The following is a 17120-nucleotide window of genomic DNA, read 5'->3' on the forward strand; positions in this document are numbered from 1 at the left end:
CTGGGAAGGGCTAGCCTCCCACTAGTTCGAATTAAGTGGCTACACAGCCCTTAATTCGAACTAGTTAATTCGAACTAGGTGTTAGTACTCGTAGAAAGAGGTTTACCTAGTTCGAATTAAGCGCTCCGGTAGTTCGAATTAAGTTCGAACTAGCAGAGCGCTAGTGTAGCGCCTATCAAAGTTAATTCGAACTAACGTCTGTTAGTTCAAATTAACTTTGTAGTGTAGACATACCCTGACAGAGCAACTCAAAACCTGTTTAGTGTTTTATACTAAAGCAAGTATATGCCTTTAAATATGTTCAAGGAAAGTATTGCCAGTCCCAAGCATTCAAAAATCTTGCATCAGACCTCCAGAATCATAAAATAGTCTTCAAAATCATGAGACTTTTAAGATATTATGCTCAGTAGGGGTGTTTGGCCAGTTTTAGGCATGGTGTCTGAGTATTCTAAGGTCACATTTTCAAGATTTTCTCTAAGAGGGCTAGAAACTTTTTTTAAAATATAAAAGCCCAGATTCTCGTTTAATACGCTGATTCTAGTATATGATACTTTATGAAACACAACAAATATTGTGAAAGTCACAATCAAATAATGAGAGTTAGCAACACTGCAAGGATCTACTGGGTAAGAATGTGCTAATTTCACAGATACTTTTCAGGGTAGAATTTTAAAGCCAACATTTTCATAAGTGTCCATTAACATTGGTTGCTACAATGTTTGGGTATCCTACCAGAGATCCACATGGTCCAACTGTCAAGAGATTCTGAGCAGCCAGAATTCCTGGTTCTCTGGATCCACCAGTCTGTGCTTAGGAGCTCTGAATATCAGGCAATAGGTGACCGTCATGGAGTATCCAAAGTTAATAGACCGTACGTTGGTGGGGTGACTTTGCAAACCACAATAGCAGTTAGTGTTCTGTAGAACATAAGAAGTCACGCTGGGTCAAACCAAAGGTCCAGATAGCCCAGTATTATGTCTTCTGACAGTGTCCAATACCAAATACCACACAGGGAATTAACAGAACAAGTAATAATCAAGTGATCCACCCCGTCGCCCATTCCCAGTGTCTGAAAGAGTCGAGGGCAAGGGTGGGCAATAATTATTGGGGGGAGGGTGAGTCAGCATGGCCTCCCACTGACCCAGAGGAGGAAACTCCCACAAAACCCCCTTAGTGGGCAGTGCCAGAACCACACAGCCCCGCCCACAAGAAACAGGAAGTCAGGGCTTCGAGTGTAAGAAGAGCAGCTCCAAGCTCAGTTAGAACTCAGATGCGTAGCAGGGCAGAAGCTCATCCCCAGCCCCAGCGGAGGAAGACCCTTCCATGCTGCCCTCAGAGGGAGGACAAGGTTGGGCCACCCAGGCCACTGCCAGGTCCTGAGCATGGGCTTAGACTGCCACGGCCACTACCAGACCTGGATCATTGAACAAGGCTGCGGAAGCTGCTGCCTGGACCCACAGATTTTACCCGGACCCCCAGGACCCTTGCTAGGCCCAGCCAAGTAGACTGAACTGCACAGACCCTTACCTGCGTAGGACCCTGAGCCTATGGACACGCTGCCAGTACCTCTGTCCCCAGCTGACACCGAGGAGCAGCAGCTGAGCCAGGTAGGCCCCCAGGGGGAACAGGGACGTGGCCCAGGGACAACCGACCCTGGGGCGGCTGAAGAAATGGAGGTTGGCTGGGCAGCACGTTGTGGCCTGGACCCCCGCAGACCCACCGACCTGGACAGCGCGTTATGGCTTGTAGCCCCAACTAGGGTTACCGGGTAGCTTCAGAAAAAATACTGGACACACTTGATCGGGGGAGGAGGAGGGGGGGAAGATGGGACCAGCCGGGAGGGGAGCGGGCCTTGCTGGAAGGAGGGGGGGCGGATAGCAGGGCTGGAGATGGTATGGGGTCTGAGAGGGAGTTTGTATGAAGGAGGGGATTGTTACCTGGATCAGGGGATTAGATGTTGGGTCAGGGAGGAAGTATGGATGCAGGAGATGATTCTGGCCTAGGGGAGGGGTGTAGGAAGGGTTACAGGTTCTGGGAGGGAGTTGGGACCTGGGGAAGGGGGGTACAAAGGGTTTGGGTGGTGACCTGGGGAAGGGAGATGGGGAGTAGGAGGGCCTAGGGTGCCAGAGGCAGGCTTTGGCTGGGAGGTGCTTACCTAAACATCTCCCAGCCAGCAGCCCTGCAGCACCCCCAAGGCAGGCTGGGCTCCCTGCCTGCTACAGCCGCAGATGGCCTGAAAATGCAGGCTGCTCCCTCCGTGTCACTCTCTGCTCCGGGAGAGGGGAGAGGCTTGCGCTGCCCCTGTCCCCCCACAGGCCTATCTTTGAACTCCTATTGGCTGGTTGTTTCCAGCCAATAGGAACTGAGAGATTGGCTGAGGTCAGTTCCTATTGGTCAGTTGTTTTCAACCAATAGGAGCTGAGAATCATAGAATCATAGAACTGGAAGAGACCTCAGAAGGTCATCAAGTCCGTCCCCCTGCTCTAGGCAGGACCAATCCCAACTAAATCAACCCGGCCAGGGCTTTGTGAAGCCAAGACTTAAACACCTCTAGGGATGGAGACTCCACTACTTCCCTAGGTAACCCATTCCAGTGCTTCACTACCCTTCTAGTGAAATAGTTTTTCCTAATATCCAACTTGGACCTCTCCCACCACAACTTGAGACCATTGCTCCTTGTTCTGCCATCTGTCACTACTGAGAACAGCCTCTCTCCATCCTCTTTGGAACCTCCCTTCAGGAAGTTGAAGGCTGCTATCAAATCCCCCCTCACTCTTCGCTTCTGCAGACTAAACGGACCCAACTCCCTGTAGCCAGACAGGAAACCCACCCCCACTTCTTGCTTGCCTGGAGCATACAGGGCACACACAGAGCAGTAAAATCAGCATAGTCTTTGAAGCCTTGACAGGAGGCCCGGATATGCTAGCTCACAGTGACCCTGGATGGCTGTAAACAGAGATACGCCAATTGCTGACCTCGAGGCTGCGAGAACTGCCTTGGCTGGCACCTATATTAATACGAACATTAATATAGGTCCGCGGGGGGAGGAATCTCCCTCCCAGTAAAGAATGTCCAGTACTCACAATTTAGTTATCTATCTTGCAAGTGTAAATTAACTTGAAACTCCCTTGTAAGAACTGGCGTCACAAAGACGGACCAACACGGTCTGGCACCTTAGATAAGACAGAGGATATGGGCCCCTATGGGTATAAGGATGGGCCCAGCAGCACACTTACTCTGAGTGTCAATCTACCATCTATCTGCTGATCGGGTTAGGTGATTGGCCTCCCGAGGTTCCACGGGGACGCCCACCTCATATTCGTCTTTCCTAGGAATTGAGGGACTGGCCCTGGCCTGATACGCTGGAGTCGAGAGGCACAGAAGGGGGTAAAAATTGTACCGGGATATGTCCTTTGTCTTAAGTGTACACATAGACTTAGAGCTCTTTAAAGATTAAGCTGTCACTTGGTACCATTATTTCTATTTTCTATCTTTATTTTTTTTGTAACCATTTTTAAGATCTATATTTGCTAGCAGTTAAGCAATAACCATTGTAACCATATGATTTAGAAGTCTTTTTAATAAACCTGTAATTGTTTAAGCTTTAACCTGACTCCTTCAGTTGCTGTAACAGAACCAAGCACAATTTAAAAAGAACTCCAGCCAGTCATAGGGAGCAGACGCAGGCAGAGCTGGGCGTTTGGATCGTGTCGCCTCCAGGGGACAGATCCGTGGGGCACCTCTCAACCTTCCCTAGGCTGCCCACTGCGAAGGGATCATGTGTCCTAACAGTCGAAGTCTGAGGTGTAATAAGCTCTCCCTGTAAACTCTGGGGCGTCTGTCAGCTTGTTGGCTGCCCGCCGCGAAGGGACCCCGGATGTAAAACTTCTCTCCTCATAAGTCATATGCTCCAGCCCCCTAATCATTTTGGTTGACCTCCACTGGACCCTCTCCAATGCGTCCACATCCTTTTTATAGTGGGGGGCCCAGAACTGAACACAATACTCCAGATGTGGCCTCACCAAAGCCAAATAAAGGGGAATAATGACATCTCTGGATCTGCTGGCAATGCTCCTATGAATGCAACCTAATATGCCATTAGCCTTCTTGGGTATAAGGGCACACTGTTGACTCATATCCAGCTTCTCATCCACTGTAACCCCCAGATCCTTTTCTGCAGAACTACTACTTAATTGGTTGGTCCCCAGCTTGTAACTATGCTTGGGATTTTTCCGTCCCAAGTGCAGGACTCTGCACTTGTCCTTGTTGAACCTCATCAGATTTCTTGTGGCCCACTCCTCCAATTTGTCTAAGTCACTCTGGACCCTATCTCTGCCCTCAAGCGTATCTACCTCTCCCCCAGCTGAGTATTGCGCTGATACAGGGAGATCACACAAAACAGCTCCCTCAGTCCAGGGCAGAGAGATACACGGAAACACAGGCTTGAAACAGTGGCTGCTGTGTGCCTGAGGATCCTGGCAGGGTTTCTGCAAGCCGGATCCTGTGGTTTGAAGGGCCAGAAACATATCTTGCCTACCTATGGGCTAAGGACACCATCCCTGCCCATCTTGTCTAATAGCCATTGATTGACCTGTCCTCCACGAATTGATCTAGCTCTTTTTTGAACCTTGTTATAGTGTTGGCCTTCACAACATCCTCTGGCAAGGAGTTCCATGGTTTGACTGTGCATTGTGTGAAGAAAAACTTATTTTTGTTTGTTTTAAACCTGCTACCTATTAATTTCTTATGTTACAGGAAGGAATAAATAACTCTTCTTTATTAACTTTTTCCACACCAGTCATGATTTTATAGACCTCTATTATATCCCCCCTTAATTATTTCTTTTCCAGGCTGAAAAGTCCATGTTTTATTACTCTCTCTCGTACAGGAGAGGATCTTTATAAATCCAAATACAAAACAGGTTATATAAGCATAAACAGACATGGACAAACACTTATTCCAGTTGTGGCTCAACCTATCTGATACTATCCCATCTGAACAGGGAGCCTTGACTTGTCCCTGGTATTCTCCTCATCCTGTTTCTCAGGCAGCATTTTTTATCATTCTGCTGCTGCCCTGTGTACTGGGGACCAGTAAAATGCAGAGAGAAGGACAGTAATGTGTGATAAGTGGAAGCAACAAACCCTGTATATGAATGACCCTTTCTTGTTTTTCTATTAGAGCAACACATTTGCAAAGTGGCCTCAAACCAGCTTCTAGATTTCAAGCTAAATTTTTTGCACATGCCAAAAACTTAGATTTGTGTGAACAAACACTTGTGTGCCAAAAACAGGTAGATCTACAGCTAACAGCCCAGCTAAAGAAACAGATCCATATTTGAGGGCATGTGTGGTGGCGCACACACTCCACGTCACTGGAGTGACTACAACTCAGGGTGCGGATGCCACCACCTTGGCCATGGGGCAGTTGGCCATCTCAATAATCCGTGAAACTTTCCTAGTCTCTGGGTAACCTTGAGTCCACAAGCAGCATGGCCCAATAGCCCTTACTTCAGAGTAATATGGCTTACTAGCCAGAGTCAATAAATGTCCACCTGTCCAGGGCAATATGGCTCACCATACTGTGAGAAGTACTTACCTCAGGGTAGAGAGGCTTGCTAGCCAGAGTCAGTAAATGTTCACTAGTCTAGGGCAATATGGCTCACTAGCCAAAGTCTGTAAGTAGTCTGTACTTCAAGGTAGTATGGCTTACTAGCCAGAGTCAGTAAATGTCCACCCATCTAGGACAGTATGGCTCACTAGCCGGAGTCCACGAATGTCCCTTACTTCAGGGTAGTATGGCTTTCTGTCCCAAGTCACTAAATAGCCCTCAGTCCAGGGCAGTTTGGCCCAATAGCCAAGGTCAGTGCGGTTGGGGGTTAACACCCTGGTAGGGGGACCCAGGCCCACGCTCCTCCACTGGGTCCCAACCCAAGGCCCTGTGAGCAGCAGCACGGTCTGCCATTCCCTCGGCGGGGAATCCAGCCAAAATATGCCAAAGATACCTGGGTGGAAGAGGCTGCTTCTGCACCCTCCCTGGGTTACTTCCTATTGCTTTAGTTGGATCAACGTCCCACATGGTAGCTGGTCTTCTGATTCTCTGGAGGCCCTTTCTCCCTGGAATTCAATGGGAGTTGCATTGCAGCTGTCTCCCGGGTCTCCAATTTCCACCGTCGGGGGGCTGCAGCAGCTCAGGAGCTGTGGAGGGAGATCCTTCTCCTTCACTGGCTAGCCCATAGGTCTCATCTAGATTACGCTAAAGTGTTGAAAGGGAATATGCAAATTCCACAGGAAATTGCATATCTTCTTCTGATCTCACTTTCGAAAGCAGAGCTTTCACACACCCTCCCCCTTAAGAGGGCACCCAGCTGGCATTTTACCTCCCTTTCTTCTTCCCCCTGCCTAGAAAAGAAATCTGTGTTAGCATGGGCCTTGCCCAGTTGATGGGATATGTGGAAGTCATATGGTTGCAGGCAGAGGTACTAATGCATGATCCAGAGATTGGTGTCTTTCATGCTGTTGGGCCATTGGAGGAGTGCATGGTCTGTCACCAACTGGAAGGTTATTCCAAGCAGGTAATACCTCAAGGTGTCAATAGCCCATTTTACCGCTAAGGCTGCATTTCCAATTGTAGAATATTTTGTTTCTCTAGGGAACAATTTCCGACTCAGGAACAGGACCGGATTGTTCTTTCCATCTACTTTTTGGGATAAGACCACTCCGAGTCCCACTCCGGAAGCATCTGTCTGGAGTATAAACTCCTTCCCAAAATAGGGGTGTTCTAGGACTGGTTCCTGTGTCAATTGCCTTTTTAGGTTGTAGAAGGCCCTCAGATTACGGCATCCACTTTACTTGACGGGGCTGAGAATTCTTTGTTAGGTCTGTGAGTGATGTCATGATTGTTGCAAAGTCCGGGATGAACTACTGGTAGTAACTGGCCAGGCCTAAGAACTGGTGCACTTGTCTTTTTGTTCATGGGGCTGGTGTCTCTGACAATGCCTGGACTTTATTAATCGTTGGCCATAACTTCCTGCCTCCCACTATGTATCTGAGGTATGTCACTTCCTTCTCTCCAAAGTGACACTTTGCTGGGTTTGCCGTGAGGCCTTCTTCCAGGACAGCCTGCAGGCCTGTTCTGAGGTGGTGTAGTGTTCCTCCCAGTTATTGCTGTAGATGATTATGTCATCTATATGGGCAGCTGCGTACTGGTCATGTGGCTGTAGCAGTTTATTCATCAGCCTCTGGAAAGTGGCTGCTGCCCCATGTAGCCCAAATGGCATAGTAACGAACTGGTAGAGCCCAAAGGCTGTCTTTGCCCTTGAATTAGGTGGGAGGGGTATTTGCCAGTAGCTTTTGGTTAAGTCGATGGTGGGTAGGTACTTGGCCGCCCCCAGCCATTCCATTCCAACAGTGCATCGACCCGGGGCATCAGGTAACCATCGAAGCGGGATATCACATTGACTTTCCAAAAATCAATGCAGAACCTGATAGCTCCATCCAATTTTGGCACTAGGACGATAGGACTTCTCTACGCACTCCATGATTCTTCAATCACACCATCTCAAGCATTGTTTTAAGCTCCTGCCGTGAGGCATCCCATATCTTCTTTGGTAGGGGTCTATGGGCATCCCTTACCTTCTGACCTGGCTCGGTCGCAATGTGGTGATGAATGAGGTGGGTTCGTCCAGGTTGGGCAGATAATACATCTTGGAAGTCTCTTAGTAGTTGTTGCACCTGGCCTCACTGGATTGGTCTGAGGCTTTCACCCAATTCCACCAGCTTTGGCTAGAAAGGTTTGCCTGCTAAAAGACCCAACTCAGATTCAGGTGGTACTGGGGCAATCATCATGGCCTCCTGCATCTTCTAGGTTTTCAGCATGTTTACATGGTAGGTGCATACTTCCTTCCTGAGGCCTGGCAACCTGACCTCATAATCCACAGGGCACACGCAGCATACCACTTCAAAGGGCCCTGCCCCTAGTAATTTTTACTCTGCTGAGGGTAGTAATAGCAGCACCTGTTTGCCAGGTTCAAAGGTATATACGCCTTTGTTCCCTTATTATACTGCTTTTCTTGAGCTTGGCATGATTGTTTTAGGGTACTCTGTGCAAAGGCACCCAGTGTCGGAAGTTGCTCTCTGAAGCACAATACATATTGGGCAGTGCTGAGCACTCGAGTCTCCTGCGCCTCCCAATCTTCCCTCAATAAATCGAGTATGCCCCAAGACCATCTTCCACAAAAGAGTTCAAGGGGAGAAAACCCTGTAGAGGCTTGGGGGACTTCCCTTATGGCAAAGAGGAGAGCTGGTAGAAGCATGTCCCAATACTGTGGATCATTTTCCACAAACTTGCGTACTATTGAGTGTGCCATTAAATAGTTCCACAAGTCCGTCTGTCTGAGGGTGATACACCGATGTCCAGAGAGTTCGAATGTGCATAAGTTGGCACAATTCTCCAATCAGCTTATATGAGACATTAGTACTTTGGTCGGTCAAGATTTCCATAGGTATTTCCACCCTGAGAATACCTTCACTAGCTCATCAGCTATATGCTTTGCTGTCGCTACTCCAAGTGGAACCGCTTCCAGATACCAGGTTGTGTAATCCACAATCTCCAGGATGAACCTGTTCCCCATCTTACTCTTCTCTAATGACTCGACCAGGTCCAAACTGATTCTTTCAAAAGGTACGCCTATGACAGGCAAAGGTATAAGGGGGCCTTGGGTATTCCCTTGGGTCCTACTCACTGGCACTTTGGGCATGACGCACAGTATTCTCTGACTTCGTGATGGAAGCCTGGCCAAAAGAATTGGCATGCCACCCACTGCACAGTCTTTTCCCTACCCAAGTGTCCTGCCCATGCGGTAGTATGAGCCAAATGTAGGAGGCTTCATCGCAGCCTCCAGGGAACCAGTAACTGTTGTATCTCCTCTTGTGTCTGGGGGTCCCTCGCTATCCGGTATAACCGGTCTTTCTGGATCTCAAATTGTGGTCCCTGAGGGCGTCTCACCCCCTTTGAGTCCTCGGTCTTGGGCCTGCTCCCAGGCTCTGCTCAAGGTTTGCTCTTCCCTTCAGGGCCAGACGGAGACATGGGCGAGCCGGGCAGCTGCCCAGGGCACCAATTGCTGGGGGGCGCCTGATGGCAGCTGTAAGGGACGCGCGGCATCCCCACAGCGTTGGCCAGCAGCGCCCTTTCCCCCACGTCCGCGGGCTCTACACAACACGGCGCACGTGACAGCTGGGCTGAACTCGGCCGCGCATGCGCCATGCGCCCCAGGGGCGGGCCCGGGCTGCACACCTGTCTAATAACTGACTGTAGAAGCTATTTTATGTTTAGCTAGAAGCCATCTTGTATATCAGAAACCATTTCAGCTTTTCTCTCAAGCACGTAGACCAGAGTGAACTTTCTGTCACCCTGTGAGAAGAGGCCTACAGGATGGGCTATTGGTATGTGTTAATTGGGCTGGTTGGGACAGGAGATGTACTCCCTCGTACCTGTCCACCATCTTGTTGATAAGGCTTTGTTTTTCCAAATTTAATTGAGGATTTCTGTAATTGGATGCCCTGACGTCAGACTGTTTGGCTAAGGGTATAAAGATACTAGGATTGATTGTATTAGCAGCTTTACTGGGCCCGACTTTGCTGGGACCACGTTTGGCTCACTTTGCTTTACTGATCAATAAAGCCAATCAGTTGTTAGCCGCCTAAATAGAGAGTAGCGTGTTTTTGCTTCGACATGACTCTCTATGTATTCACTCTGCTGATACCATTATTGGACCTAACCAAGTGAGTTATAAGATCACGAACACATATTCCTGCGCATCCAGAAATATAATTTATGCTATCATGTGCCGAAAGTGTCTGTCTGCTATGTACATTGGACAAACGTCTCAGACACTTCGCCAAAGGATCAATGCCCACAAAACAGATATTAGACAGGATCACAAAGAAAAAACAGTTTCTTGCCATTTCAACCAGAAAGGACATTGTCTCAACGACTTAATCACCTTCATCCTGCTTCAAAGACCTTTTAAATCTGCACTTGAAAGGGAATCCTCTGAACTGTTATTCATGCTAAAATTCAACACTATACAAGCGGGTCTCAACAAACACTCTAGTTATCTTACCCATTACAAAGATAGCTTCCCCAATTATCACCTCTAATACCATTAGCTCACAGACATTTACCTCCCCTCCCCTCTGCCCCCCTTCACTTCTAAAATTTGATCTGTCCTTTTCATATGTGTTCATTTTTTTTAATTGTATCCTTTGGTATATATGGTTGTGACTATTTTCTTCCACTATTTGATCTGAGGAAGTGGGTCTGGCCCACGAAAGCTCATTATCTAATAAACCATCTTGTTAGTCTTTAAAGTGCTACATAGTCCTGTATTTTGTGTAAATAATAACATTTTTTGCAGCTATACAATTACTAAAATAAACATTATCTAACATCCCTAGTTCAAACCCAGATCGTGCAATACCATTGCTTCCTTGCTATGCTGAGTACCACAGTTGCTAAATATATATATCTATATATCTCTCTCAGACAGTAGCTACCTTTTCCCTTTTGCCATGACTGTCTCTTTATCAGTGGAAGAGCTCAAGTGATAGCTTAGGGCAGGGATTCTCGATCTTTTTCTTTCAGATGTTTCCCCCCCAATCTGTTATAAAAACTCCATGGCCCATCTGTTCCACAACAAATGTTTTTCTGCATATTCAGTAGATTAAAAGCCAGGCTGACATTAGAGAGTAGCAAGTAGAAAAAATAGCATGTGGTTTAGGAGAATGGATGTGAGGAAGTTGAGAAAACATGCCTGATTGGATTTTGCCTATGCAGAGACATTCAGGTACTAAACAAGACAAGAGACCAAAGTAAAATGGCCCTCTGGAATCCCTTATTTGTGTGGTCAGCCCCTAGGCAAGTGGTTCTCAACCAGGGGCCTGGGTCCACAAGCAGGTTCCAGGGTGTACACAACAAAAAAATCAGAGAGCAGACCAGTGGTAGAGTCACTGGGGTATAAGAATGAAGTTCAAGCCCCACTGTTTTGGGCTGAAACCGAAGCTTGAGCAACTTAGCTTTGGAAGCCCTCTATCTGATAGAGACAGCAAAGGGAGGGGAAAAGGGGGTACTTCAAAGCAGCAGCATCGCACAGCTGATCCTGGGATCAGCTGTGCAGTGCTGCCACTTTGAAACACTGAGGTGGCGTTCAAAGGAGCAGCACCGCACAGCTGTGCCAAGGATAAGCTGTGCAGCGCTGCCCCTTTGAAACTCCGAGGTGGTGTTTAAAGGGGCAGCACTGCACAGCTGATCTCCAGTTCAGCTGTGCAGTGCTGCTCCTTGGAAACGCCGCCTTGGCATTAAAAAGCAGCAGCACCACACAGAGCTCAGCTGATCCTGGGCTCCGTGTGGCATTATAGCAGAACCCAGGATCAGCTGGGAAATACTGCACAGAACCCTTGGTCAGATGACCCTGGGCTACACGAGGGTACTTCGGCTTTGAAATGCACAAGAACCCCTGCTGGAGACCTTGTACATTTCAAAGATGGCCTGTGTGCAGCCCTGGGTCAGCAGGACAGCAGGGGGCCCTTGTAAATTTCAAAGGGGAAATGCCATGGAATACTCAACTAGTAAATTAACAGCTAGTTAACATCCTTAAGCAGGACCAACTCTGATTAAATCATTTCAGCTAGGGCTTTGTCAGGCTTGGCCTTAAAAACAACAAAAGGTCAAAAAGCACTTTATAGACTAACAAAAACATGTAGATGACTCTGGTCATCTGAATAAGGGGGCTGTGCCCACGAAAGCTCATGATCCCATCTACATGTTTTGTTAGTCTACAAAGTGCTACCAGACCTTTTGTTGTTTTTTAGTGGGTACACTGTCGCTGCTGAGTTAGCTGTTATTTGCTCTCAAATTAACACCTTCTCATGTCAGCCTAGCGGAAATGAGAGCAACCCACTCCACAAAATAACAGGCAGGCAGCACAAAGTAGATGCACACAGATTCCATACTGCATTTGTGTACCAGCAGCATGAAAGCTTCAACTCCCTACTCCCTGACAGACCAACTTACTTAAGTTCAAAGTATCATCTGACTTGAGCTACAGATTTCTGTGTGTGGTTGGCAGTCTGATTAGAAGCAACACTCATGTAGCTAACACAGCAACAAAGATGAGCCCAGTTACAGCATTATGTGGTTTCATACCTCGGTGAACTGGTAGTTTGATTTGACTATTGGTTTCAACTTTTGTTCCAACCTATGAGAAAATATTGTTTGTATAATTATGTTACTGCACTTGTGTGCACACTGATAAGTGAGTAATCTTTATTTCCTTTTCCACTGGAGTGTAGTTGACTGAAAACCATGTCTACTCTTCATCAATACTACTGTGTAATACAAATCTCAATAAAATTAATGAATAATTATGTATTAATTAATTTGGAAAACTTTAGCACTCTTTGGCTTTCCTTCTCATACAAGGAGACAAATCTGATAATTAAAAACAATGTTCTTCCTACATCAATTCAACTCCTGCATATGATGGAAACCCATCACATGGTCACAATGCAGCTGATTAATGAAAATCTGCCAGTATCATCTTCTAATTCAGATGATACATGTTGAGTGCAAATGAGTGGAATACATTTACATTATTTTTTTCCTTCAAAAATATGAATCACAAACAGAAAGAGTTATTGTTCCAAGGCTCCGTCTTACAGAGGTTAAAGGAACAAGACAGAAATGCAAGATGTAGAGAGACCTGTGTTGCAGCTTAAGAACGAGAAAAAAAAATCTTGAAGTCTCCACTGGAATATGTAAACACTGCATCATTCAGTAAAGCTGGATCTGCTACCAAATGGTTCTCGTTGAATCCTTAAACTACACAGAAACATACTGAAATTTTCTGGCTATTTCCTATTAGCACAGTCTGCTTAAACAGTGACCATATAGAATTTGGTCAAATAATCATTCATATTCACAAGAATATCTACAAAAAAAGAAATTTGTGCCTAGTCTACACTACATAGTTAGGTCGACCTAAGGTAGCTTACCTTGACCTAACTCTGTAAGGACCTAAAATAAAACCTGCCTCCTTCTGTTGCCCATTACGCTGACTTAATAACTCTGCCTCCATGAAAAGCAAAGCATTTAAATTGATGCAGTTAAGCTGATGTAGTATCTATGTAGACACTGCACTACTTACATCACTAGTTACCGCTTCAGGGCTGACAGGAATCCTGCTGCCAACAGTCAGCCCAGGAGTGGCAGGGCTACCGTGGGAAGCCTCCCACAATGTCCCACTTATATCAGTTCAGGTGCTCTGGCTGAGAATAAGCACCACTGGCAAAAGAAGAGTAGTGTGCAGATGAACAGCCGATTTAATTCTTGCCATGGTTGTAGGTCAATCTAACTTAAGTCAATTTAATTCTGTAGTGTAGACATGACCTCACTATCACAGCATGCCACTATAATCAGGGCTCGACAAATCTGCTTATCTACTCACCCATGGTGAGTAGATTTCAGCTGATCGCCCCATTCACCGGCGGTTCATGCATGGGCAGTGCGGATCTCGCGCATGCACAGTGCAGGACTGGCGAGTGGTTTTCGCCGTGATCGTCGAGCCCTGACTATAATAAAAAACAGGAGCAGACAACAGCCTGGAAGAATGTAATGAATAGGGATGTAAGCAACTAATCAACTAGTCGACACACTAATTGACTAGTTGCTTCCTTCCCCTTGCTGCCTCTATCAGAAAGAGGCAGCAAAGGAAGGAAGGGGAGTGCTGGGGGAAGATGGTTTAAAAGCCACTTGCCGCCTGCTCCAGCTCCATGGGAGGGGGTAGGGACACAGCAGCAGCATTCCAACTTTGAAATGTACAAGAGTCCCCACTGGGCTTTTCACAAGTAAAACCACCATCTAGACGGGGTTCTTTCGAAAAAATAACCCTTTTTCGAAAGATCCCGTACTCCTCAGGGTTTTGTTTTTTTTTCGAAAGAACCCCGTCTAGACGGTGGTTTTACTTTTAAAAAGCCCTTTTTCGAAAGATCGCCCGGCCACCATTATGCAATTGAAGCACGGGAAATTCAAATCCCAGCTTCATTTGCAATTTCGATCTAATTTACATCCCTCTTTCGAAAGAAGGGTATAGCTTAGACATATAACAACAAAAATATATAGCATAAAACTTAAAAAACAACAAATAGTCTGGTAGCACTTTAAAGACTGACAAAACACGTAGATGGTATCATGAGCTTTCATAGCCACAGCCCACTTCTTCAGATGACAAGAATGTTGGATGTCCAGGACCAAAATAAACAGGGGAGATGGGAGAGAAGGTGGAAGAGGAAATATGGGAGGGGGGATAAGAAGAGGCAGTGGGTAAAAAATATCAAGGGGAAAGCCGAGCTGGAATGTAATAGGAAAAACAAATAGTCTATAAGTACCTAAGACTGGATAGTCAAAATAGGCAGATAAAGACCATTAATTAGCAAACAATAAATAGTCTGGGAAAATAAAGCAATTCAATAGCATGAAACAGAAAGTACAAAGGCAAGAAAGAAAATAGATTAATTAAAAAGAAAAAGCTTGCCCAACAATGTTCACCCACACTCTGGTTGGTAAAGGCCAACCAAAGGTGTGAACTCCCTATCCTCCATTGCTCTACTTTAACCACCATTCTTCTCCATTTTTTATGGGTTATACTCAGCTGTTTCAAGCTTTCCAAAGGTGTTTTAAGGCTCAGCCATGCACTAAACACAAACAGACTTCCTCCTCTAAGGACAGTCACCCACGCACAAAAAAGTCATTCAAGATCGGTATGGGCTTATCAAGGTTTCATAATATCATATAAATGTATAGCTGGAAGGGACAACAGGACATAGATGCTGGAACTAGGGGTGCTGCTGCCAGGGCCATCCCTAGGAGGGCACAGAGCCTGGGACACACACACCTCTTGCCGCAAGCCCCCTCCCCACAAGCCCTGTCCCTGCCATGCTTCCTGCTACCATGGAAATACAGAGAGCAGCAGGGTGGAGCAGTGTAGACTAACAGGGTGCTCCAGCTCCTGCTGCTGCAGCAGGTGTGAGGGGTGGGAAGTGATTCCCACTGCCACCCTGCATCAGGCTCCCAGCTAATCCCCTGGGTCCCATCTATAGGATGCTTGAGGTGGCCACTGCAGGGTCCCCCCAAACACCGGGCATGGGACAGCCACCTTCAACACTCCTGTGAATGGGATGGCTCTGGCTGCTGCACCCTCTGGCTTCAAGAGATTTCCATCAAATATAGGGTTACAGTTTGGTTCAATGGCTCTCAGCATCAGAGGTGAAAGTAGATGGTGTGCCCAGGTGCGCAGCTCCAGCAAGAGCTGGCTGAGCTGCAGCAAAAGCCAGCAAGGAACTATTTAGAGCTGGCAGGGACCGGGTCACAGTATCATAGAAGCATAGAACTGGAAGAGACCTCAGAAGGTCAAGTCCAGCCCCCTGCTCTAGGCAGGACCAATTCCAACAAAATCAACCTGGCCAGGGCTTTGTCAAGCCGAGACTTAAACACCTCTAGGGATGGAGACTCCACTACTTCCCTAGGTAACCCATTCCAGTGCTTCACCACTCTTCATCCTAGTGAAATAGTTTTTCCTAATATCCAACCTGGACCTCTCCCACCACAACTTGAGACCATTGCTCCTTGTTCTGCCATCTGTCACTACTGAGAACAGCCTCTCTCCATCCTCTTTGGAACCTCCCTTCAGGAAGTTGAAGGCTGCTATCAAATCCCCCCTCACTCTTCGCTTCTGCAGACCCAAGTCCCTCAGCCTCTCCTCATAAGTCATATGCTAGGAGAGTACTTGTAAGAAATTTTAAATTATTTTCATGGCTACTCAGCACACACCCCTCGAGAAGTTCCTTCAGCCTTTACAAACATCAAGAAGACTTAGATAACATGAGCAGTAGTGTATGGGGGCTAAATCCTGGATCTGAGGCTGACAGAATTGCATGAGAGTCTGATCAGAAGCTGGCTCTATGCCTGCTTTGCCATTCTCTGGGATGTCCATGTGTCCTTGGTAACTGTTAACAGTAGTGAGGGCTGGCATCCCTTTTATGATGGTTATATAACCTTTCCCCTCCTCTTATATGGTCCTCTGCAATTTCACTGCTGTTTCTTAGGAAAGGGAGGGTGCAAGCTGCCAGTATGGGAAAAGTGTTAGTACTTGTACTTTGTCCCAGAGGAGTCGCCCTATTCATGTGTTTCAGCAAATGGGGAGTCCAGTGGTACCTCAAAGACTAACAGTTTTATTTGGGAATAAGCTTTCATAGGCTGGAGCTCAGTTTGTACAGACTTAAGTAGGGCATCGCGGGATGCTTTCCCCTGGACCCCGCCACCCCTGGCCTGACAGTGGCACGCCTCTGTCAGCCCTGGAGCAGTAACCGCTGATGTAAGCAATGCAGTGTCTCCATAGCTACTGCATCAGCCAAAACACACCCATTTAAATGCATGCTCTATACAGGACTATGGGAGACGCGCCTTATAATTTTTGCCTGCTTGGGGGTGGCAGTGCTGACACTGGACTGTGCAGGGGAGGCCAAGGGAAGCCCACGTGGTGGCTGGGCAGGGAGGAGGGAAGGCGTGTGGGACCCCTTGGGAAGCAGAGGCAGAAGCGCGGCACAGGCGGGGACAAAGGGAGCTCCTCCTCCCAGCAGCCAGCCTGTGGGACCCCGGCCAGAGGATGCTGTGAGCCCAGCCCTGTCACAGAGGAGCCGGGCGGCCCTAGCCTGCGAGCGGCCCGCTGGCCCCTCAGGCCTGTAACACAAGGAGATGGGGCCTCGGGTCTCTCACCAGGCAACGGCGCCGGTGGAACTCACTGCCACAGGACGTCACTGGCTGTGCGAGGCCGGCAGCGCCCCGGGCCGGGCCCCCGGCAGCTGCCCCGCCAGCCGGGCGCGCGCGGCCCAACCGCCGTGAGGGGGCGAGCCCAGCCTTGGCGCCAGGGGCACTCCCCCCTCCCCCGTTCCGTTGGCCATGCGCGTGCCATGGCGGGCTCCGCCCCCTCGCGCGCGGCTCCAGCCGCTCCTGCTTTGCCAAACCGCAGTCGCCAGACATCCCTGCGCTAGGGGAGGGGCTGCCGA

This window comes from Pelodiscus sinensis, chromosome 3, assembly GCF_049634645.1.
Source record: "Pelodiscus sinensis isolate JC-2024 chromosome 3, ASM4963464v1, whole genome shotgun sequence".
In the NCBI taxonomy this organism is placed as follows: domain Eukaryota; kingdom Metazoa; phylum Chordata; order Testudines; family Trionychidae; genus Pelodiscus; species Pelodiscus sinensis.